This window comes from Triticum urartu, chromosome 3A, assembly GCF_056163025.1.
Source record: "Triticum urartu cultivar PI428250 chromosome 3A, HENAU_Tu73, whole genome shotgun sequence".
NCBI lineage: Eukaryota > Viridiplantae > Streptophyta > Magnoliopsida > Poales > Poaceae > Triticum > Triticum urartu.
Window position 1 is genome coordinate 707,398,420 of NC_141875.1, and position 24,613 is coordinate 707,423,032.

The following is a 24,613-nucleotide window of genomic DNA, read 5'->3' on the forward strand; positions in this document are numbered from 1 at the left end:
CTTTATGCCCCAAGACAATAACTTCATTAACCATAAAGTGACACTTTTCCCAATTCAAGACAAGATTAGTTTCTTCACATCTCTGCAAAACTCGATCAAGGTTGCTCAAGCAATCATCAAAAGAAGATCCATAGACGGAGAAATCGTCCATGAAAACCTCACAAATCTTTTCACAGAAGTCAGAGAATATAGTCATCATGCATCTTTGAAAGGTAGCATGTGCATTACATAAACCAAAAGGCATACATCTATAAGCAAAAGTACCAAAAGGGCAAGTAAAAGTAGTCTTTGATTGATCCTTGGCTAACACATGTATTTGAGAGAAACAAGAATAACCATCTAGAAAGCAAAAATGTGTATGTTTGGATAATCTTTCTAGCATTTGATCGATAAAAGGTAAGGGGTAATGATCCTTTTTAGTGGCCTTATTTAATTTGCGGAAATCAATTACCATCCTATAACCTATAATAATTCTTTGAGGAATCAATTCATCTTTATCATTAGGAATGACAGTAATACCTCCCTTCTTAGGGACACAATGGACAGGACTTACCCACTGACTATCAGCAACGGGATAGATTATACCTGCCTCAAGGAGCTTTAGTATTTCCTTTCTTACCACTTCTTTCATTTTAGGATTCAGCCGTCGTTGATGATCACAAACTGGTTTAGCATCTTCTTCCAAATTTATTTTATGTTGACATAGAGTGGGACTAATGCCCTTAAGATCACCAAGAGTATACCCAATAGCAGCACGGTGCTTCTTCAGAGTTTTCAATAATCTCTCTTCCTCATGCTCTAAAAGGTTAGCACTAATAATAACAGGATATATCTTTTTCTCATCAAGATAAGCATATTTAATAGTATCAGGCAGTGATTTAAGCTCAAACACGGGATCACCCTTGGGTGGAGGAGGATCCCCTAGGATTTCCACAGGCAAATTGTGTTTCAGAATAGGTTCCTATTTAAAGAATACTTCATCTATTTCCCTTCTTTCATTCATAAACATATCATTTTCATGGTCTAGCAAATATTGTTCTAAAGGATCACTAGGAGGTACGGCAATAGAAGCAAGACCAATAATTTCATCCTTACTAGGTAATTCTTCTTCACGGTGTTGTCTACTAGATTTGGAGAAATTAAATTCATGAGACATATCATCTAAACCGATAGTAACAACATCCTTTTTGCAATCTATCTTAGCATTAACAGTGTTTAAGAAGGGTCTACCAAATATAATGGGACAAAAGCTATCTTGTGGGGAACCAAGAACAAGAAAATCAGCAGGATATTTAGTTTTCCCACACAAGACTTCAACATCTGTAACTATTCCAATTGGTGAAATAGTATCTCTATTGGGAAGTTTAATTGTGACATCAATATCTTTTATCTCAGCAGGTGCAATATCATGCATAATTTCTTTGTATAAGTCATGAGGTATAGCACTAGCAGTAGCACCCATATCACATAAGCCATGATAACAATGATCTCCTATTTTAATAGAAATAACAGGCATGCCTACCACAGTTCTAGGTTTATCTTTAGTACAAGGTTTAGCAATTCTAGCAGTTTCATCACAGAAATAAATAACATGCCCATCAATATTATCAGCCAAAAGATCTTTAACAATAGCAATATTAGGTTCAACTTTAACTTGCTCATGAGGTGTATATGTTCTAATATTGCTTTTACGAACCACAGTTGAAGCTTTAGCATGATCCTTTATCCTAACAGGGAAAGGTGGTTTCTCAACATAAGAAGTAGGAACAATAGGATCATTATAAGTGATAGTCTTTTCTTCAACTTTAATAGGTGCAGCTACTTTTACTTCTATGGGAGGGTGATATTTAAACCACTTCTCCTTGGGGAGATCAACATAAGTAGCAAAAGATTCACAGAAAGAAGCTACTATCTCAGATTCAAGTCCATATTTAGTGCTAACTTTACGGAAAATATCGGTATCCATAAAAGATTTAACACAATCAAACTTAGGTGTCATACCTGACTCCTTACCTTCGTCGAGGTCCCATCTTCAGAGTTGCGTTTAATTCTTTCCAATAAATCTCATTTGAATTCAATAGTCTTCATCATAAAAGAGCCAGCACAAGAAGTATCGAGCATGGTGCGATTGTTATCAGACAGCCGAGCATATAAATTTTGAATAATCATCTCTCTTGAGAGCTCATGATTGGGGCATGAATATAACATTGATTTAAGCCTCCCCAAGCTTGAGCGATGCTTTCTCCTTTGTGAGGCCAAAAATTATATATATAATTGCGATCACGATGAACAAGATGCATAGGATAAAACTTCTGATGAAATTCCAATTTCAATCGTTTGTAGTTCCATGACCCCGTATCATCACATAGCCTATACCATGTCAATGCATCTTCCTTCAAAGATAAAGGGAAGACCTTCTTCTTAATAACATCTCCGGGTACACCTGCAAGCTTAAATAATCCACAAACTTCATCCACATATATTAGGTGCTCATCAGGATGAGTTGTTCCGTCTCCTGCAAAAGGATTAGCTAGCAGTTTTTCTATCATACCCGAAGGAATTTCAAAGAAGACATTTTCTTTTTCAGTAGGTTCAGTAGGTTGAGGAGCAACTCTTTGCTCTACTGGTCGGGGTGAAGATACCCCGAACAAGCCCCTCAGAGGATTACTTTCCATAGTAACAAGTGACAGTAAATTTCAGCACACTATATAAATTTTCCTTACCAAATTCCACCTACCAAAGGCGCTTCACTCCCCGGCAACGGCGCCAGAAAAGAGTCTTGATGACCCACAAGTATAGGGGATCTATCGTAGTCCTTTCGATAAGTAAGAGTGTCAAACCCAACGAGGAGCAGAAGGAAATGATAAGCGGTTTCCAGTAAGGTATTCTCTGCAAGTACTGAAATAAGTGATAACAGATAGTCTTGTGATAATTTGTAACGAGCAACAAGTAACAAAAGTAAATAAAGTGCAGTAAGGTGGCCCAATCCTTTTTGTAGCAAAGGACAAGCCTGGACAAACTCTTATATAGAGAAAAGCGCTCCCGAGGACACGTGGGAATATCGTTAAGCTAGTTTTCATCACGTTCATATGATTCGCGTTCGGTACTTTGATAATTTGGTATGTGGGTGGACCGGTGGTTGGGTACTGTCCTTACTTGAACAAGCATCCCACTTATGATTAACCTCTATTGCAAGCATCCGCAACTACAACAAAAGTATTAAAGTAAACCTAACCATAGCATGAAACATATGGATCCAAATCAGCCCCTTACGAAGCAACACATAAACTAGGGTTTAAGCTTCTGTCACTCTAGCAACCCATCATCTACTTATTACTTCCCAATGCCTTCCTCTAGGCCCAAATAATGGTGAAGTGTCATGTAGTCGATGTTCACATAACACCACTAGAGGAGAGACAACATACATCTCATCAAAATATCGAACGAATACCAAATTCACATGACTACTAATAGCAAGACTTCTCCCATGTCCTCAGGAACAAACGTAACTACTCACAAAGCATATTCATGTTCATAATCAGAGGGTTATTAATATGCATATAGGATCTGAACATATGATCTTCCACCAATTAAACCAACTAGCATCAACGACAAGGAGTAATTAACACTACTAGCAACCCACAGGTACCAATCCCGGACTTGGAGACAAGAATTGGATACAAGAGATGAACTAGGGTTTTGAGAGGAGATGGTGCTGGTGAAGATGTTGATGGAGATTGCCCTCTCCCGATGAGAGGAGCGTTGGTGACGACGATGGCGATGATTTACCCCTCCCAGAGGGAAGTTTCCCCTGCAGAACATCTCCGCCAGAGCCCTAGATTGGTTCCGCCAAGGTTTCGCCTCGTGGAGGTGGAGTCTTGTCCGGAAAGATGGCTTATGATTTTTTTCCTCATCGAAAGACTCCATATAGCGGAAGATGGCCCTCGGAGGGCCACCAGGGGGCCCACGAGGTAGGGGGCGCGCCCAGGGTGGTAGGGTGCATCCCCCCACCCTCGTGGGCAGGGTGTGGCCCCCCTGGTGAACTTCTTGCGCTCAGTATTTTTTATATATTCTGAAAACGTCTTCCATGAAGTTTCAGGACTTTTGGAGCTGTGCAGAATAGGTCTCTAATATTTGCTCCTTTTCCAGCCCAGAATCCTAGCTGCCGGCATTTGATACATCTCCAACGTATCTATAATTTTTGATTGATCTATGCTATATTATCTACTGTTTTGGACATTATTGGGCTTTATTTTCCACTTTAATATTATTTTTGGGACTAACCTATTAACCGGAGGCCCAGCCCAGAATTGCTGTTTTTTGCCTATTTTAGGGTTTCGAAGAAAAGGAATATCAAACGGGGTCCAAACGGAATGAAACCTTTGGGAACGTGATTTTCTCACCGAACATGATGCAGGAGACTTGGACCCTACGTTAAGAAACAAAGGAGGGAGCCACGACGTAGGGGGCGCGCCTACCCCCCCCCCCCAGGCACGCCCTCCACCCTCGTGCGCCCCCTTTTGCTCCACCGACGTACTCCTTCCTCCTATATATACCTACGTACCACCAAATTATCAGATACGGAGCCAAAACCCTAATTCCACCACCGTAACTTTCTGTATCCACGAGATCCCATCTTGGGGCCTCTTCCGGAGCTCCGTCGGATGGGGTATCCATCATAGAGGGCTTCTACATCAACACCATAGCCTCTCCGATGAAGTGTGAGTAGTTTACCTCAGACCTTCGGGTCCATAGTTATTAGCTAGATGGCTTCTTCTCTCTTTTTGGATCTCAATACAATGTTCTCCCCTCTCTTATGGAGATCTATTCGATGTAATCTTCTTTTTGCGGTGTGTTTGTTGAGACCGATGAACTGTGGGTTTATGATCAAGTCTATCTATGAACAATATTTGAATCTTCTCTGAATTCTTTTATGTATGATTGGTTATCTTTGCAAGTCTCTTCGAATTATCAGTTTGGTTTGGCCTACTAGATTGATCTTTCTCGCAATGGGATAAGTGCTTAGCTTTGGGTTCAATCTTGCGGTGTCCTTTCCCAGTGACAGCAGGGGCAGCAAGGCACGTATTGTATTGTTGCCATCGAAGATAACAAGATGGGGTTTTTATAATGTTGCATGAATTTATCCCTCTACATCATGTCATCTTTCTTAAGGCGTTACTCTTTTTTCATGAACTTAATACTGTAGATGCATGTTCGATAGCGGTCGATGAGTGGAGTAATAGTAGTAGATGCAGGCAGGAGTCGGTCTACTTGTCTCGGACATGATGCCTATAGACATGATCATACCTAGATATTCTCATAACTATGCTCAATTCTGTCAATTGCTCAATAGTAATTTGTTCACCCACCATAGAATACTTATGCTCTTGAGAGAAGCCACTAGTGAAACCTATGGCCCCCGGGTCTATCTTCATCATATTAATCTTCCAATACTTAGTTATTTACTTTTCCTTTATTTTACTTTGCATCTTTATCACAAAAATACCAAAAATATTATCTTATCATATCTATCAGGTCTCACTCTCGTAAGTGACCATGAAGGGATTGACAACCCCTTATCGCATTGGTTGCGAGGAGTTATTTGCTTTGTGCAAGAACTAGGGGACGCGCGCGCAACCTCCTACTGGATTGATACCTTGGTTCTCAAAAACTGAGGGAAATACTTATGCTACTTTGTTGCATCATCCTTTCCTCTTCGGGGAAATCCAACGCAGTGCTCAAGAGGTAGCAAGAAGAATTTCTGGCGCCGTTGCCAGGGAGGTTCGCGCAAGTCAAGATTTGACTTCCAACAACGAGCCATTTCTAGCGCCTATGCAAAAGTCAACATACCAAGTACCCATCACAATTCTTATCTCCCGCATTACATTATTTGCCATTTGCCTCTTGTTTTCCTCTCCCCCACTTCACCCTTGCCGTTTTATTCGCCCTCTCTCTCTCTATCCTCCCTCTCTTTCTCTATTTGCCACTTTTTGCTCGCTTGCTTTTTGTTTGCTTGTGTGTTGGATTGCTTGCTTGTCGCTATGGCTAGTCCCTTATCTACTCCGTCGTCCCCTGAGTTTGAAGTCTTTCACTTCAAACAAAGACAAGGAGAAAACTTAATAGATGCTTGGTTGAGGATAATGGAGTCTTATCATAATTGTACCTTTGAAGTGAACCTAAGAATTTTGCTTCGCAATTTCTATGTTGGATTAAATATGTCACATAGACAACTCTTGGATTGCGTTGCCAAAGGCAATTTTATTGAAATTGATCCCCATATTGCGCTTGAAATTATAGAAGGTATAGTGGGAACACTACCTCAACAAAAGGGGCCTCATCCTACCCAGGAAGAGACACAAGTTTTTGAAAAAAATTGTGAAGTTACTAAAATTTTACAGAAGTCTCTTGAGCCTCTTAAGAACATTAGTGGAAATATTAACCGCATGAATATGTTGATTACTCTTTGCAATAAGCAGTTGGATTCTTTAGATCTAAAAAATTCACAATATGAAGGGAAACGAAAAGAACCTCCCGGATTCGAGCTTGATTCCTCTAAAAAGTTGAAAACCAAAGATGTCAATACCTAGATCTATCCTTCCTTTTTATGCCTAGCTAGGGGCGTTAAACGATAGCGCTTGTTGGGAGGCAAACCAATTTTATTTTTATTCCTTGCTTTTTGATCCTGTTTAGTAATAAATAATTTACCTTGCCTCTTTTTTGGTTGTGTTTTTTGTGTTTAATTAGTGTTTGTGCCAAGTAGAACTGTTGGGAAGACTTGGGGAAAGTCTTAATATCTTACTGAAAAAACAGAAACTTTAGCGCTCATGAGAACTGCTGCCATTTTTATTTGGAAAGTGCTATTTAGTTAATTATTTTTTAAGATGATTAATAGATAAATTACTCACGTCCAGCAATTCATTTTAGAATTTTTGGGGTTCCAGATCTTGAGCTAGCTACAGATTACTACAGACTGTTCTGTTTTTGATAGAGTATGTTTTTCGTGTGTTGTTTGCTTATTTTGATGAATCTATGGCTAGTAAAATAGTTTATAAACCACAGAGAAGTTGGAATACAGTAAGTTTAACACCAATATAAATAAAGAGTGAGTTCATTACAGTACCTTGAAGTGGTCTTTTGTTTTCTTTCGCTAACGGAGCTCATGAGATTTTCTACTTTGAGTTTTGTGTTGTGAAGTTTTCAAGTTTTGGGTAAAGATTTGATGGATTATGAAACAAGGTGTTGCAAGAGCCTAAGCTTGGGTATGCCCATGGCACCCCCAAGATAATCTAAGGACACCTAAAAGCCAAATCTTGGGGATGCCCCGGAAGGCATCCCCTCTTTCGTCTACTTCTATCGGTAACTTTACTTGGAGCTATATTTTTATTCACCACATGATATGTGTTTTGCTTGGAGCGTCTTGTATGATTTGAGTCTTTGCTTTTTAGTTTACCAAAATCATCCTTTCTGTACACACCTTTTGAGAGAGCCATACATGATTTGGAATTTGTTAGAATACTCTATGTGCTTCGCTTATATCTTTTGAGTTATATAGTTTTGCCCTAGTACTTCACTTATATCTTTTAGAGCACGGTGGCGGATTTGTTTTATAGAAACTATTGATCTCTCATGCTTCACTTAGATTATTTTTGAGAGTCTTAAATAGCATGGTAATTTGCTTAAATAATCCTAATATGCTAGGTATTCAAGATTAGTAAAAAAATTCCTATGAGTGTTTTGAATACTAAGAGAAGTTTGATGCTTGATGATTGTTTTGAGATATGGAGGTAATAATATAAAAGTCGTGCTAGTTGAGTAGTTGTGAATTTGAGAAGTGCTGGTGTTGAAGTTTGCAAGTCCCGTAGCATGCACGTATGGTAAACATTATGTAACAAATTTGAAACATGGGGTGTTCTTTGATTGTCTTCCTTATGAGTAGCGGTCGGGGACGAGCGATGATCTTTTCCTACCAATCTATCCCCCTAGGAGAATGCGCGTAGTGCTTTGGTTTTTGATGACTTGTAGATTTTTGCAATAAGTATGTGAGTTCAGTATGACTAATGTTGAGTCCATGGATTATACGCACTCTCACCCTTCCACCATTGCTAGCCTATTCGGTATCGTGCATTGCCCTTTCTCACATTGAGAGTTGGTGCAAACTTCGTCGGTGCATCAAAACCCCGTGATATGATACGCTCTTTCACACATAAACCTCCTTATATCTTCCTCAAAACAGCCACCATACCTACCTATTATGGCATTTCCATAGCCATTCTGAGATATATTGCCATGCAACTTTCCACCATTCCGTTTATCATGACACATTCATCATTGACATATTGCTTAGCATGATCATGTAGTTGACATAGTATTTGTGGCACAGCCACCGTTCATAATTTTCATACATGTCACTCTTGATTCATTGCATATCCCGGTACACCGCCGGAGGCATTCATATAGAGTCATCTTTTGTTCTATTATCGAGTTGTAATCATTGAGTTGTAAATAAATAGAAGTGTGATGATCATCATTTTCTAGAGCATTGTCCCAAGTGAGGAATATAAAAAAAGAGAAAGGCCATAAAAAAAAGGAGAAGGCCCAAATAAAAAAATGAGAGAAAAATAGAGAAGGGACAATGCTACTATCCTTTTCCACACTTGTGCTTCAAAGTAGCACCATAATCTTCATGATAGAGAGTCTTTTGTTTTGTCACTTTCATATACTAGTGGGAATTTTCATTATAGAACTTGGCTTGTATATTCCAACAATGGGCCTCCTCAAGTGCCCTAGGTCTTCGTGAGCAAGCAAGTTGGATGCACACCCACTTAGTTTCTTTTGTTGAGCTTTCATACATTTATAGCTCTAGTGCATCCATTGCATGGCAATCCCTACTCCTTGCATTAACATCAATCGATGGGCATCTCCATAGCCCATTGATTAGCCTCGTTGATGTGAGACTTTCTCCCTTTTTGTCTTCTCCACATAACCCCCATCATCATTCTATTCCACACATAGTGCTATGTCCATGGCTCGCGCTCATATATTGCGTGAAATTTTAGAGGTTTGAGATTGCTAAAGTATGAAACAATTGCTTGGCTTGTCATCGGGGTTGTGCATGATGAGAGCATTCTTGTGTGATGAAAATGGAGCATGACTAAACTATATGATTTTGTAGGGATGAACTTGCTTTGGCCATGTTATTTTGAGAAGACATAATTGCTTAGTTAGTATGCTTGAAGTATTATTATTTTTATGTCAAAATGAACTTTTATCTTGAATCTTTTGGATCTGAATATTCATGCAACAATTAAGAAGAATTACATTAAAATTATGCCTAGTAGCACTCCGCATCAAAATTCTGTTTTTATCATTTACCTACTCGAGGACGAGAAGGAATTAAGCTTGGGGATGCTTGATACGTCTCCAACGTATCTATAATTTTTGATTGCTCCATGCTATATTATCTACTGTTTTGGACATTATTGGGCTTTATTTTCCACTTTTATATTGTTTTTGGTACTAACCTATTAACCAGAGGCCCAGCCCAGAATTGCTGTTTTTTTGCCTATTTTAGGGTTTAGAAGAAAAGGAATATCAAACGGAATGAAACCTTCGGGAACGTGATTTTCTCACCGAACATGATCCAGGGGACTTGGATCCTACGTCAAGAAACAAAGGAGGGAGCCACGAGGTAGGGGGCGCGCCTACCCCCCCCCCCCCCCCCAAGCGCGCCCTCCACCCTCGTGGGTCCACTGTTGCTCCACCGATGTATTCTCCTCCTATATATACCTACGTACCCCCAAACAATCAGATACGGAGCCAAAACCCTAATTCCACTGCCTTAACTTTGTGTATCCACGAGATCCCATATTGGGGCCTGTTCTGGAGCTCCACCAGAGGGGGTATCCATCACGGAGGGCTTCTACATCAACACCATAGCCTCTCCGATGAAGTGTGAGTAGTTTACCTCAGACCTTCGGGTCCATAGTTATTAGCTAGATGGCTTCTTCTCTCTTTTTGGATCTCAATACAATGTTCTCCCCCTCTCTTGTGGAGATCTATTCGATGTAATCTTCTTTTTGCGGTGTGTTTGTTGAGACCGATGAATTGCGGGTTTATGATCAAGTCTATCTATGAACAATATTTGAATCTTCTCTGAATTCTTTTATGTATGATTGGTTATCTTTGCAAGTCTCTTCGAATTATCAGTTTGGTTTGGCCTACTAGATTGATCTTTCTTGCAATGGGAGAAGTGCTTAGCTTTGGGTTCAATCTTGCGGTGTCCTTTCCCAGTGACAGCAGGGGCAGCAAGGCACATATTGTATTGTTGCCATCGAAGATAACAAGATGGGGTTTTTATAATGTTGCATGAATTTATCCCTCTACATCATGTCATCTTTCTTAAGGCGTTACTCTTTTTTCATGAACTTAATACTGTAGATGCATGTTCGATAGCGGTCGATGAGTGGAGTAATAGTAGTAGATGCAGGCAGGAGTCGGTCTACTTGTCTCGGACATGATGCCTATAGACATGATCATACCTAGATATTCTCATAACTATGCTCAATTCTGTCAATTGCTCAACAGTAATTCGTTCACCCACCGTAGAATACTTATGCTCTTGAGAGAAGCCACTAGTGAAACCTATGGCCCCCGGGTCTATCTTCATCATATTAATCTTCCAATACTTAGTTATTTACTTTTCCTTTATTTTACTTTGCATCTTTATCACAAAAATACCAAAAATATTATCTTATCATATTTATCAGATCTCACTTTCATAAGTGACCGTGAAGGGATTGACAACCCCTTATCGTGTTGGTTGCGAGGAGTTATGTGCTTTGTGCAGGTACTAGGGGACGCACGCGCAACCTCCTACTGGATTGATACCTTGGTTCTCAAAAACTGAGGGAAATACTTACGCTACTTTGCTGCATCATCCTTTCCACTTCGGGGAAATCCAATGCAGTGCTCAAGAGGTAGAAGCATTCTCCCTCTTTATGTAAACCTTGTAAAATAAGAGAGAATAGGCATAAGTATTGTGACATAATGTGTAATAACAGCCCATAATGCAATAAATATCGATATAAAAGCATGATGCAAAATGGACGTATCAGGGCGCCCCCCCCCCTCCTTGTCCAATTCGGACTAGAGGGAGAGGGGGCGCGTGGCCTGCCCTGGCAGCCCCTCCTCTCTTCCACTAAGGCCCATCTTCGCCCATTAAACCCCTGGGGGGGGGGGGGTTCCGGTAACCCCCGGTACTCCGGTAAAATCCCGATTTCACCCGGAACACTTCCGATATCTAAATATTGGCTTCCAATATATAAATCTTTATGTCTCGACCATTTCGAGACTCCTCGTCATGTCCGTGATCACATCCGAGACTCTGAACTACCTTCGGTACATCAAAACATATAAACTCATAAAACTGATCGCCACAGAACTTTAAGCGTGCGGACCCTACGGGTTCGAGAACTATGTAGACATGACCGAGACACGTCTCCAGTCAATAACCAATAACGGAACCTGGATGCTCATATTGGTTCCTACATATTCTACGAAGATTTTTATCGGTCAAACCGCATAACACTATACGTTGTTCTCTTTATCATCGGTATGTTACTTGCCCGAGATTTGATCGTCGGTATCCCAATACCTAGTTCAATCTCGTTACCGGCGAGTCTCTTTACTTGTTCCGTAATACATCATCCCGTAACAAACTCATTAGTTATCATGCTTGCAAGGCTTACAGTGATGTGTATTACCCCCAGAGATACCTCTCCCACAATTGGAATGACAAATCCTAATCTTGATCTATGCCAACTCAACAAGTACCATCAGAGACACCTGTAGAGCACCTTTATAATCACCCAGTTACGTTGTGACGTTTGGTAGCACACAAAGTGTTCCTCTGGTATTCGGGAGTTGCATAATCTCATAGTCATAAGAACATGTATAAGTCATGAAGAAAGCAATAGCAGTAAACAAATGATCAAGTGCTAAGCCAACGGAATGGGTCAAGTCAATCACATCATTCTCCTAATGATGTGATCTCATTGATCAAATAACAACTCATGTCTATGGTTAGGAAACTTAACCATCTTTGATCAATGAGCTAGTCAAGTAGAGGCATACTAGTGACACTATGTTTGTCTATGTATTCACACATGTATTATGTTTCCGGTTAATACAATTCTAGCATGAATAATAAACATTTATCATGAAATAAGGAAATAAATAATAACTTTATTATTGCCTCTAGGGCATATTTCCTTCAGTGCCGCCCCTCCCCCTAGTCCAATTCGGACTAGGCCTTGGGGGGCGCGCAGCCTCTCCTCTCTATTTCCCCTAAAGCCCAATAAGGCCCATCTACTCCCGGGTGAATTCTCGTAACTCTCCGGTACTCCGAAAAATACCCGAATCACTTGGAACCTTTCCGATGTCCGAATATAGTCGTCCAATATATCGATCTTTATGTCTCGACCATTTCGAGACTCCTCGTCATGTCCCCGATCTTATCCGGGACTCCGAACTACCTTCGGTACATCAAAAACCATAAACTCATAATATAACTGTCATCAAACTTTAAGCGTGCGGACCCTACGGGTTCGAGAACTATGTAGACATGACCGAGACACGTCTCCGGTCAATAACAAATAGCGGAACCTGGATGCTCATATTGGCTCCTACATATTCTACGAAGATCTTTATCGGTCAAACCGCATAACAACATACGCTGTTCCCTTTGTCCTCAGTATGTTACTTGCCCGAGATTCGATCGTTGGTATCTCAATACCTAGTTCAATCTCGTTACCAGTAAGTCTCTTTACTCGTTCCGTAACACATCATCCCGCAACTAACTCATTGGTTGCAATGCTTACAAGGCTTAAGTGATGTGTATTACCGAGTGGCCCAGAGATACCTCTTCGACAATTGGAGTGACAAATCCTAATCTCGAAATACGCCAACCCAACAAGTACCTTCGAAGACACCTGTAGAGCACCTTTATAATCACCAGTTATGTTGTGACGTTTGGTAGCACAAAAAATGTTCCTCCGATAAACGGGAGTTGCATAATCTCATAGTCGTAGGAACGTGTATAAGTCATGAAGAAAGCAATAGCAACAAACTAAACGATCAAGTGCTAAGCTAACAGAATGGGTCAAGTCAATCACATCATTCTCCTAATGATGTGATCCCGTTAATCAAATGAAAACTCTTTGTCTATGGCTAGGAAACATAACCATCTTTGATCAATGAGCTAGTCAAGTAGAGGCATACTAGTGACACTTTGTTTGTCTATGTATTCACACATGTATCATGTTTCCGGTTAATACAATTCTAGCATGAATAATAAACATTTATCATGGTATAAGGAAATAAATAATAACTTTATTATTGCCTCTAGGGCATATTTCCTTCAGGTGTCGCCACATCCAACCGTGCCTGGCAATCTTCTCCATCTTCTTCATATACACTTGAAGCCTGCTCCACCCTCCACCCCACCTGCTGCCACCATAAACGACTCCGATCAAGTGCGCCGGTGGCGCTCGGCGACAGAGTACAGCTTCGCAGGGGTGAAGTTCAAGGGTCGGGACATGAACGACAAGGGCATGCACTGCGTCCTCGACGTGAAGCTGAATGGTGGCGGTGGCACACTGGAGGTCCCCCACCTGGACATCGACAGTAAAACATGGCGGCTGCTACGCAACCTGACGGAGCTGGAGCAAAGAAACCGGGAGGCAGTGGGGAGCCATGTCATGGCATACTGTGTCTTCATGTCCCAGGTGGCCTGCACCAGCAAGGACCTGGAGCTACTGTCGAAGAGAGACGTCATTGTACACGTCCACGACAACAACAATGAGGTGGCCAAATGCTTCGCCGACCTCTACAAGGGGATCCAATTCGACCCTGACGACCCGGAGTGCAACCACCTATGGGAGACATGCTCGATTCTAGAGAAGCGGTATCGGAGCTACTCACAGAGGTGGATGGCATGGCTGAGGCGGAAGAACGTCAGCAACCCATGGCTTGTTATCGGGCTACTGGCAGCTGTCGTTGGGCTAGTTTGTGAAGTTGTGCAGGCCGTGTACTCTGTTTTGAGTTAGAAGCACAGATGAAGTTGGAAATATGAACATCATGAGCTTGTAGACTTTAGGTTAAAAATAGTATTGTGTGTTATGAGGCTTGTGAAAATTTCATTGGACAGTCGTGTTTAATAAGGATGTAAAATAGAGAGACCACGTAACACATGTGGTAAGCAACCCAAACAATTCAAAAAGGATGTAAAATATGGGAGATTTCTTGTTAAATTTTCAATTTGAGTTAGTTGAATTCTGATCCACCGTAAGTTTCTGATCTAAAGACCAGAAACAACTTCAGTGCAAACAGAATTGACTGGCCCAAAGTGAGGGTCACTCGATCAGTCCAGCATAGCGGTTCTGCCATTAGTGTCCACTGTCCACAAAAACCAAGCCCAACTAAAACAGGTCAGCGCGGCGAAAACCCATTAACCCATTGCCCCTTTACTATTCTCTGACTTAACAACCGCATATAGCCCTAGGCCAAGTACCTTCCACTCCTTCCTTCCTCTTCTTCCTCCCTACAACTGAACCGAGGTCGTCGCCACCATGGAAGCAGAATAGACAGGGGACAAAAATTAAAGGAAAGAAGCGCAAGAAAGAACCCACGGGGTTTCTCCCTTTTGATCCGCCCTCGCTAAATCGTCATCTCCCCATCAAAATTCCTACTTTGTATATCTCTGTCCATCAAATGTGAAATTCAAAATAGATTAGAGGAAACAGATAGATATTTCAAAACCAAAACACATGTACTCATCACTCTTCTATAAAACTACATCCTAAATCAAAATAGATTTCAAATACAAAATTTATTATAGCCTATGTTCTTGACATTCTCATGATCTCCATGTAAAAAAATAGTAATAAATAATAAAAAAATTATGTTGCAACCTGAAACATTTCCTAGAAAAATAAGTAATTAGGGTTTACCCACAATAAAAACTAAACTAAGTGCAGATTGAAAATTGCAAAAGACTCAAAACAAAAACAACAAATGCAACAAAATGATATCTAGGCTAGAATGAATTAGAGTGTATATTTTTACCCTACCTAAAGACAAACACAAAACCGGAATGTGAATGACTTACAGGTAACTTGTTACCCTCCCCCCTCCCCAAAAAAACAATATATAAACATAAACAGAATGTTATTATCTGGAGTATAATAGAATGAATTAGAGGGTAGCCTGTTACCCCCAAAAATACAAAAGAAAAAAATAGAATGTTATCTACAATAGAATGAATTAGAAGGTAGCCTATTACCCCCCATAATACATAAACCAAAACAGAACGTTAACTATAATAGAATGAATTAGAGGGTAGCATGTTACCCCCCCCCCCCACACACACACAATACATATACCAAAACTGAGACTAAATCAAAGTCAATTTGACATAAAGAACGATGGATGTTGATTTTTAGAGAAATATTAGACACTTCCTGAATTTGCACAATAAGGAAGTACATATTGCACATAGTCAGTGATGTCTACTACACAACCTTCTTCTTGTAGACGATGTTGGGTCTCCAAGTGCAGAGCTTTGTAGGACAGTAGCAAATTTCCCTCAAGTGGATGACCTAAGGTTTATCAATCCGTGGGAGGCGTACGATAAAGATGGTCTCTCTCAAACAACCCTGCAACCAAATAACAAAGAATCTCTTGTGTCCCCAACACACCCAATACAATGGTAAATTATATAGGTGCACTACTTCGGCGAAGAGATGGTGATACAAGTGCAATATGGATGGTAGATATAGGTTTTTGTAATCTGAAAATATAAAAAATCAAGGTAACTAATGATAAAAGTGAGCACAAACGATATTGCAATGCTCCGAAACAAGGCCTAGGGTTCATACTTTCACTAGTGCAAGTTCTGTCAACAAGGGTAACATAATTAGATCATATAACTATCCCTCAACATGAAACAAAGAGTCCTTCCAAAGTCACTAATAGCAGAGAACAAACGAAGAGATTATTGTAGGGTACGAAACCACCTCAAAGTTATTCTTTCCGATCAATCCATTGGGCTATTCTTATAAATGTCACAAATAGCCCTAGAGTTCGTAGTAAAATAACACCTTAAGACACAAATCAACCAAAACCCTAATTTCACCTAGATACTCCAATGTCACCTCAAGTATCCGCGGGTATGATTATACGATATGCATCACACAATCTTAGATTCATCTATTCAACCAACACAAAGAACTTCAAAGAGTGCCCCAAAGTTTCTACCGAAGAGTCAAGATGAAAATGTGTGCCAACCCCTATGCATAGATTCCCAGGGTCACGAAACCCGCAAGTTGATCACAAAAACATAAATCAAGTGAATCAATAGAATACCCCATTGTCACCACGGGTATCCCACGCAAGACATACATCAAGTGTTCTCAAATCCTTAAAGACTCAATCCGATAAGATAACTTCAAAGGGAAAACTCAATCCATTACAAGAAGGTAGAGGGGGAGAAACATCATAAGATCCAACTATAGTAGGAAAGCTCGCGGTACATCAAAATCGTGCCAAATCAAGAACACGAGAGAGAGAGAGAGACATCAAACACATAGATACTAGTACATACCCTCAGCCCCGAGGGTGAACAACTCCCTCCTCATCATGAAGAGTGTCGGGATGATGAAGATGACCACCGGTGATGATTCCCCCCTCCGCCAAGGTGCCGAAACAGGGTCCCGATTGGTTTTTGGTGGCTACAGAGGCTTGCGGTGGCGGAACTCCCAATCTAGGTTTCTTTTCGAGGTTTCTATATTTATAGGAATTTTTGTGTCGGTCTCACGTCAGGGGGGTCTCCGAGTCATCCACGAGGCAGGGGGCGCGCCTAGGGGGTAGGGCGCGCCCTCCACCCTCATGGATGGCTCGGGACTCTTCTGGCCCAACTATTTTACTCCGGGGGCTTCTTTTGGTCCATAAAAATTCATCAAAAATTGGCACGTCAATTGGACTCCGTTTGGTATTCCTTTTCTGTAAAACTCAAAAACAAGGAAAAAACAGAAACTGGCACTAGACTCTAGGTTAATAGGTTAGTCCCAAAAATCATATAAAATAGCATATAAATGCATATGAAAAATCCAAGATGGATAATATAATAGCATGGAACAATCAAAAAAGTATAGATATGTTGGAGACGTATCAGTCAGCATAAGCAAACATACATGTATGGGTAGCAAAGCATACAATCACCACAGTGAGCAATATCACAATAACACCATTTGGACAACCAAAAAAGTGGAGCACTAGAACAAAGTAATACACAAAGGATTCATTTGGATCAAGTACACAAAGCATAATAGTAATTTGATAGTTCGTCAGTTTCCTCCTCTCATTATAAAATTAATGTTGTTATTGTTGCATATGCAGGTTGGAGATTTTGCATACATAAAGCACAAGCAAGCAATAGAACGACATGAAGGAAAACAATAAGAAACCAAGGTAATGGTAGCAGGAAAACTCCAAACGTTGATAATATGAAGTTATTCACCCATCTAAAGTGTAATTTAGAATTGTTCTTGTTCATATCATTTGGTCTAATCATTAAAATAAAAGTGCTTGCTCATACAACCAAAATGGCAAACATTGTTCGAGAGCATGAAGTACCTAGAAAAGACAACAAGGTGACCATAATAATAATAAGGAAACACAAATATTAACTTAAATTTAAGATAACATTGTAGTTTACTAATTACTACACAATGGTTTTGCGGGTGCCTAAAAATTCAGTTAAGGGATATCAACAAATGCATTATCAAACAAATGTTATCAATGAGATAAGTTTTCTGAATGTGTAGTATCAGAAAAAAAATTAGTATTAATGATGTTCAAAAATTGCATTAGCAGGACATGTTGCTTGCACAATAGAATAAGGAGGAAGAAGGTCATCATAATAGAGCAAAACAAAACGAGGTAAGCCGAGAACTATGCTCACAAAAACAACACGAAATGACATCACATAAAAGTTAAAAACAAAAATCCATTTTGCATTGCTTAAAATCTTTTGTAAGTTACATGAATTAGAAGAAGCTAAATATGGTAAACAAGCATTTGAGCTTATGAATGAACAAGCAACACCCAATCTGATACAAGGAGCAAGACAATCTTACACAAAATTGATGCAACAATTGACTATGATGAGTCATCATTGTACCGACAATATGGCAATCCATATTCCAAGCTTCACTGCCCATTTACAACGAGGCATAATGTCGAGGTACTTATACTTTGAAAACAAATTTTTATTCAGAAAATATGCACTGTCTTATAACTAATAAAAACATTAAATAACTATCAAAATTAACCATTTTCAGGAGGAGCATTAGTTATCAGAAGTGCCAAGAAGTGAATGTTTTCAGCAAAAAAAATTCAAAGATTGTAGAAGGAAGCAACAAAAACAATCATTTTGAGCGATATTCAATACCTAGAAAAGAGTTTGAAACAGATTTTGATGAAGATCAATTTGAAACAGATGAACTTATTCATGAATCTGAAAGAGATGGTGATGGAAGATATGCAGAGGAAGAGTACCTACAATGTAATACAAGAACTGATGATCAGATGGAGATACAATATGATGATTCAGAATTGCACCAAATAGAACTAAGTTGGAAAAAAATTCATTTAGTTAGGCAGCAAGAAAATCTTACTGATTGCAAGGTCTTGAATATGCAAAAATAATAGATACTGATGGCACAAGTGGTACTGATGAATCAAATTATGAAACTAAAGCAAAAAAAAGATATTCATAATTCGTAGAATTTTTATGAAGAACACAATGGTACTGTGGTACTAACATACTCTCGTACAAAGGAACAAGATGTGGATGGTTCTGCAAATATCAACAAAGATATCACAAATGAAGAAAATGGAATACAAAAACTAATGATCAGATGGAGATACAATATAAAGTTAAGAATTGAACCAAATAGAACTAACTTGGAACAATTTTGATTTACTTATGCAACAAGAAAATCTTACTACAAGTACTCAAAGTGAAGAAATTTCAGAATGTCAAAAACCAACATTACAAGGTCCTAACTATGCAAAAACAATAGATATTGATGGCACACGTGATACTCATGAATCAAATTATGAAACTGAAGCAAAATATATTCTTGATTCAGAGAATTTTTTTTGAAGAACACAACACTACGGTGGTACTAACAGAGTCTGGTACGGAGGAACAAGATGTGGGTGGTTCTGCAAATATCAACAGAGGAACAAGATGTGGATGGCTCTGCCATGAATAACTAGGTATAAAATATAACTCGGGAGGATATAGTCATATTCCTGGAGAATGAAAGTATTGGAAAGGCATTGATAGTACGCCAAGAAGATGCGAGGAACCATTGCCAGCAATAAAAACATGACATTTGAAGCTCATGTTCATGCACTTAGATTCTACAATAGTATGCAACAATTATAGGGTTTTTAGTACAGAAAGTTGCGAACTATCACTAGAGGAAAAAATGTTGATAACAAAATGGCAACGTTCATAATGAAGTGCAACAGGTCTGGAAAGCCAAGAAATAGAAGAAAGCTGAAGGAAATATGCCCTAGAGGCAATAATAAAGTTGTTATTTATATTTCCTTATATCACGATTAATGTTTGTTATTCATGCTAGAATTGTATTAACCGGAAATTTAGTACATGTGTTAATACATAGACAAATAGTGTGTCCCTAGTATGCCTCTACTAGACTAGCTCATTAACCAAAGATGGTTAAGTCTCCTGACCATAGACATGTGTTGTCATTTGATGAACGGGATCACATCATTAGAGAATGATGTGATGGACAAGACCCATCTGTTAGCTTAGCATTATGATCGTTTAGTTATATTGCTATTGATTTCTTCATGACTTATACATATTCCTCTTACTATGAGATTATGCAACTCCCGAATACCGGAGGAACACCTTGTGTGCTATCAAACATCACAACGAAACTGGGTGATTATAAAGATGCTCTACAGGTGTCTCCGTAGGTGTTTGTTGGGTTGGCATAGATCAAGATTAGGATTTGTCACTCCGTGTATCGGAGAGGTATCTCTAGGCCCTCTTGGTAATACACATCACTATAAGTCTTGCAAGCAATGTGACTAATGACTTAGTTGTGGGATGATGCATTACGGAACGAGTAAAGAGACTTGCCGGCAACGAGATTGAACTAGGTATGATGATACCGACGATCGAATCTCGGGCAAGTAACATACCGATGACAAAGGGAATGACGTATGTTTTTATGTGGTTTGACCGATAAAGATCTTTGTAGAATATGTAGGAACCAATATGAGCATCCAGGTTCTGCTATTGGTTATTGACCGAAAATGTATCTCGGTCATGTCTACATAGTTATTGAACCCGTAGGGTTCGCACGCTTAACGTTTGATGACGATTTGTATTATGAGTTATGTGTTTTGGTGACCGAAGTTTGTTCGGAGTCCCGGATGAGATCACAGACATGACGAGGAGTCTCGAAATAGTCGAGAGGTAAAGATTCATATATTAGAAGGTTATATACGGGCACCGGAATGGTTCCGAAGAGGTTCGGGGATTTTTCGGAGTACTGGGAGGTTACCGGAACCCCCCGGAAAAGTTAATGGGCCTCATGGGCCATAGTGGAGAGAGGGAGGAAGGCCACAAGAGGAGGCGCGCGCCTCCCCCTACCCAATCCGAATTGGACAAGGGGTGCCCCCCCCCTTTCCTTCTCCTTCTCCCCTCTTTCCCCTTTCCCCTCTTCGTTGGAAGGAAGGGGGGCGAATCCTACTAGGAGTGTTGTCCTAGTAGGACTCCCCCCCATGGCGCGCCACCCCTAGGGCCGGCCACCTCCTCCTCCCCTCCTTTATATACGGGGGCGAGGGGCACCCCAAAGGCACATCAATTGTTCTCTTAGCCGTGTACGGTGCCCCCCTCCACAGTTTACTCCTCCGGTCATAGCGTCCTAGTGCTTAGGCGAAGCCCTGCGCGGATCACATCACCATCACCGTCACCACACTGTCGTGCTGATGGAACTCTCCCTCGACCCTCTACTGGATCAAGAGTTTGAGGGACGTCATCGAGCTGAACGTGTGCTGAACACAGAGGTGCCATACGTTCGGTACTTGGATCGGTTGGATCGTGAAGACGTTCGACTACATCAACCGCGTTAACCTAACGCTTCCTCTTTCGGTCTACGAGGGTACGTGGACACACTCTCCCCCTCTCATTGCTATGCATCTCCTAGATAGATCTTGCGTGATCGTAAGAATTTTTTTGAAATTGCATGCTATGTTCCCCAACAAAAGCCAAGTGTTGCAGGAGCCAAAAATAAGAAAGTATAAACTGACTAAGAATGACCTATAGAATTAGAGAGTGTAATTGATAGGAGAAAGAACAAAATCGTCAGTTTCTGTTATTATTTTTCTTTTCTCAAATGCTCAATTGCTTTCAAATTTTTTAAGTTTTTTTTTCCAAATTCTCAAAGAAAAAATTCTCGCAGTTTTTTTCACATTCTTAAACTTTTTTGGAATCCATGAACATTTTTGCAAATTTGTGAATTTTTCCGAGTTCTTGAATTTTTTTTAATGCGTGAACTTTTTATAAATTCATAAAATATTTTTACATACATGATTTTTTCAAATTGGTGAACTTTTTTCAAATTTATGGACGAATTTGTGAATATTGTTTTCAAACTTGTCAACTTTTTTATACCTGTGGAGATTTTGGAACCTACAGATAGATGCCTGTTTTTGAGCCGGTTGTTTCTCTCAAACTTGTAGATAGATCATAGTTGTCTGTTTGTTTCACCATAGCAAGCAAAAGAAGATTTTTGAACCTACAGATAGATGCCTGTTTTTGACCCGGTTGTTTCTCCCAAACTTGTAGATAGATCATAGATATCTGTTTGTTTCACCGTAGCAAACAAAAGAAGGAAAAAGGAGTGAGTGGGCCTGCTAAATGGGCCAGCCCATAGATGTTCCTGCATCGGTTCTTGTTTAGCACGTTACGTGTTGGGTGCAGGGCAAATGCCGCCGCCACTCGTTGGCATGTTGCTCGCGCACTGCTCTTCTTTTTTGCTGACGACCCACTGAGAACAAATTCAGTAGAAAAATGTGACCTCCCATCTAAAAACAATCAGTTGCCGGTTTCTGATATTTTGAAAATTTCATTCATGAATTCAAAAAAGTTCGTGCTTTAGAAACAATATTCATGAATTGGAAAAATATACGCAAATTTAAAAAAACTTCATGAATTTATAAAACTTTTGAAGAATTTTAGATGTCTTCAAGAATATAAAAATGTTCATGGATAAAAATAATGTTCACAAGATTCATGTTTATAAATTTGAAAAAAGTTGAAAAATTGAAAAAATATTAAACAACTTAATTAATTTTGAAAATACCAAAAAATGTTCCTAAATTTTAAAATATATACCTAAATTTGAATAAAACATGAATTTCAAAATATAAAGTGATAAATTCAAAAAAGGACGAAAGAACATGCGGAAAATGAAAACCCGGTAAAACCAGCAAAAGAAACACGAGAAAGAAATATAACTACTTGAGCAGGCTGACTCATTACCAGCTGGCGGAGGCGGGGCATGCTCGTTTGGTCGCTACCCCATGCCTATGCATGGAGTAAGGGCATCTCCAGCCGTCCCCCCAAGAGGCTCCCCAGGAGGCTTTTTTCATCGCCGACGCGTATTTTTTCACCCAGTCAGGCCCCCACGAGTCCAAAAAGTGCTGGATTTGACGAAAGTTACGCCCGGCGGTACCAGCCCAAACCCAAAGAGCTGGGGCGCAGCTGGGGGCACCGGCGCTCCATTTTGCATGCAAAAAACCCCACAAGTCAGCCTCAGACCTCACTCTCTCTCCTCTTTTCCTCCCAGGCCCACCATGTGCATGGCCAGCGAACGCCTTCTTCAGCGCGTGCATGGCAGGCCGAGGCGGGGACCCGGCCATGGGGCAGTGCTACCTCGCGCGGCACCGCCGAGCGGAGACGCACTCGCCGGCCCCGGCCAGCGCCGCAGACGCCGTCGTCGCGGCACCCCACGCCGGCTGCCGCGGCCGGGACCGAGACCCCGCGCCGCCGCAACTCCGGATCGACCACGCCCGCGCACCAGACGCTCGGGGTCGCCTGGCCCAGCCCGTACCCCGCGGGGCACCAGCCCGCTGTCGGCCGGGGTGTCGCCTTCACCGGCCAGGTCCACGCCTAGGCGGTTCTTCAAGCGCCCCTTCCCATCGCCCTCGCCGTCCAAGCACATCAAGGCCACGGGCGTCCCCGGCGTGGGTGGAGATGTTGCGTGCACGCTGAGGAGCCGATCCGCGCGGGCGAGGAGGACGTCCTGTCCAGCGCGTCGGAGAAGGACGACGCATTGCAGTCGTCGCTGCTGGCCTCGCTCCCGTTGCCGTAGCACCAGTTGGTCCTCGTGGGGCACTGCGGCGGCCAGCGCACAGGCGGCAGCTTTGGTGGCGGCATCGTCTCCTCCCGCGTGTCCCTCCTGCTCTTGGGCACGCCGGTGGAGCTCTCCCAGGAGAAGGGCACATGCGTGCGCAGCAGCGAGGCGGCGCACCGCAGGCTGCTGCCGGGCGCATCCGCGGAGGCGCAGGAGCGGCGCGGCATGGGGAGCGGCGAGTCGATCAGTGCGAGCCGCTGCAGGCGTGCTGGCTGCGTGCGGGTGAGCCGTCGTGTTGGCTGGCATCATGGGCGCACGGGCTGCAAGCACGGGCGGGCGGGCGTGCGGACTGTTGTGCAGATGGAGACCGGGGACATGACCGCGAGCACCTCCTCGCCCAGGGTGTCGAGGACGGTCACGGCGGAGCCCGGCGGGTCTGGCGCGTCGGGGATGGGATCCATGCCGTGCTGGCAAGTGGGCGGTGGCCGGTGTGCGCATGCATGCGCGGGGCGGCAGTAGCGGAAGGCGACGCGTTCGACGGCTTCGCTTGGGGTGTCTCACGGCTGGAGATTTTTTCAACCCCAAGCTAAAATTTTCTCCGGCAGCCCCCCAAGCGGCGAAAAAAATGCCTCTGGGGGGTTGAACGGCTGGAGATGCCCTAAGGTTTTGTCCCCAGATAGTACCATACTGGGTGTTTTTTCCTTTTGTGTTTTTTCCGGTTTTTCATTCAGTTTTTGTTGGGGGGTGGGGGTGGGGGTGGTTCCTTTTCGTTTTAATTTTTTTAATAAAATCATGAAAGAAGGGGAAAATCGAATTCGAGTTTTTTACTTCATCAACATTTTCTAAATTTGTGAACTTTATTTGAAGTTTGTGAGCACTTTAAAAAATTAAGAACATTTTTACTTCATAAATATCTATCTAAGATTTGTAAAGATTTTTTGAAATTCAAGAACATTTTTTGGTTCCTGAATTTTTTTCAACTTTGAGAATATTTTTTAAAATCCGTGCACATTTTCAAAAATCTGTCCAATCGTTTCTTGGAGCTACCTTATCTTTCCGCAGCAAATAGACTTAATTCGAATATCAGGAGAATGACAACGCAAGGGACAGAAAGCTACCATCAGAGAATAAAGCTATACACTGGCACATGA

At 41.3% G+C, this 24,613-nt stretch overlaps 1 pseudogene; it reads left to right on the forward strand.

The window, feature by feature from the left end:
- The window catches only part of LOC125547265 (UPF0481 protein At3g47200-like), a 123,504-nt pseudogene extending 109,399 nt beyond the window's left edge, over positions 1–14,105 (forward strand).
- The last annotated feature ends 10,508 nt before the right edge of the window (positions 14,106–24,613 follow it).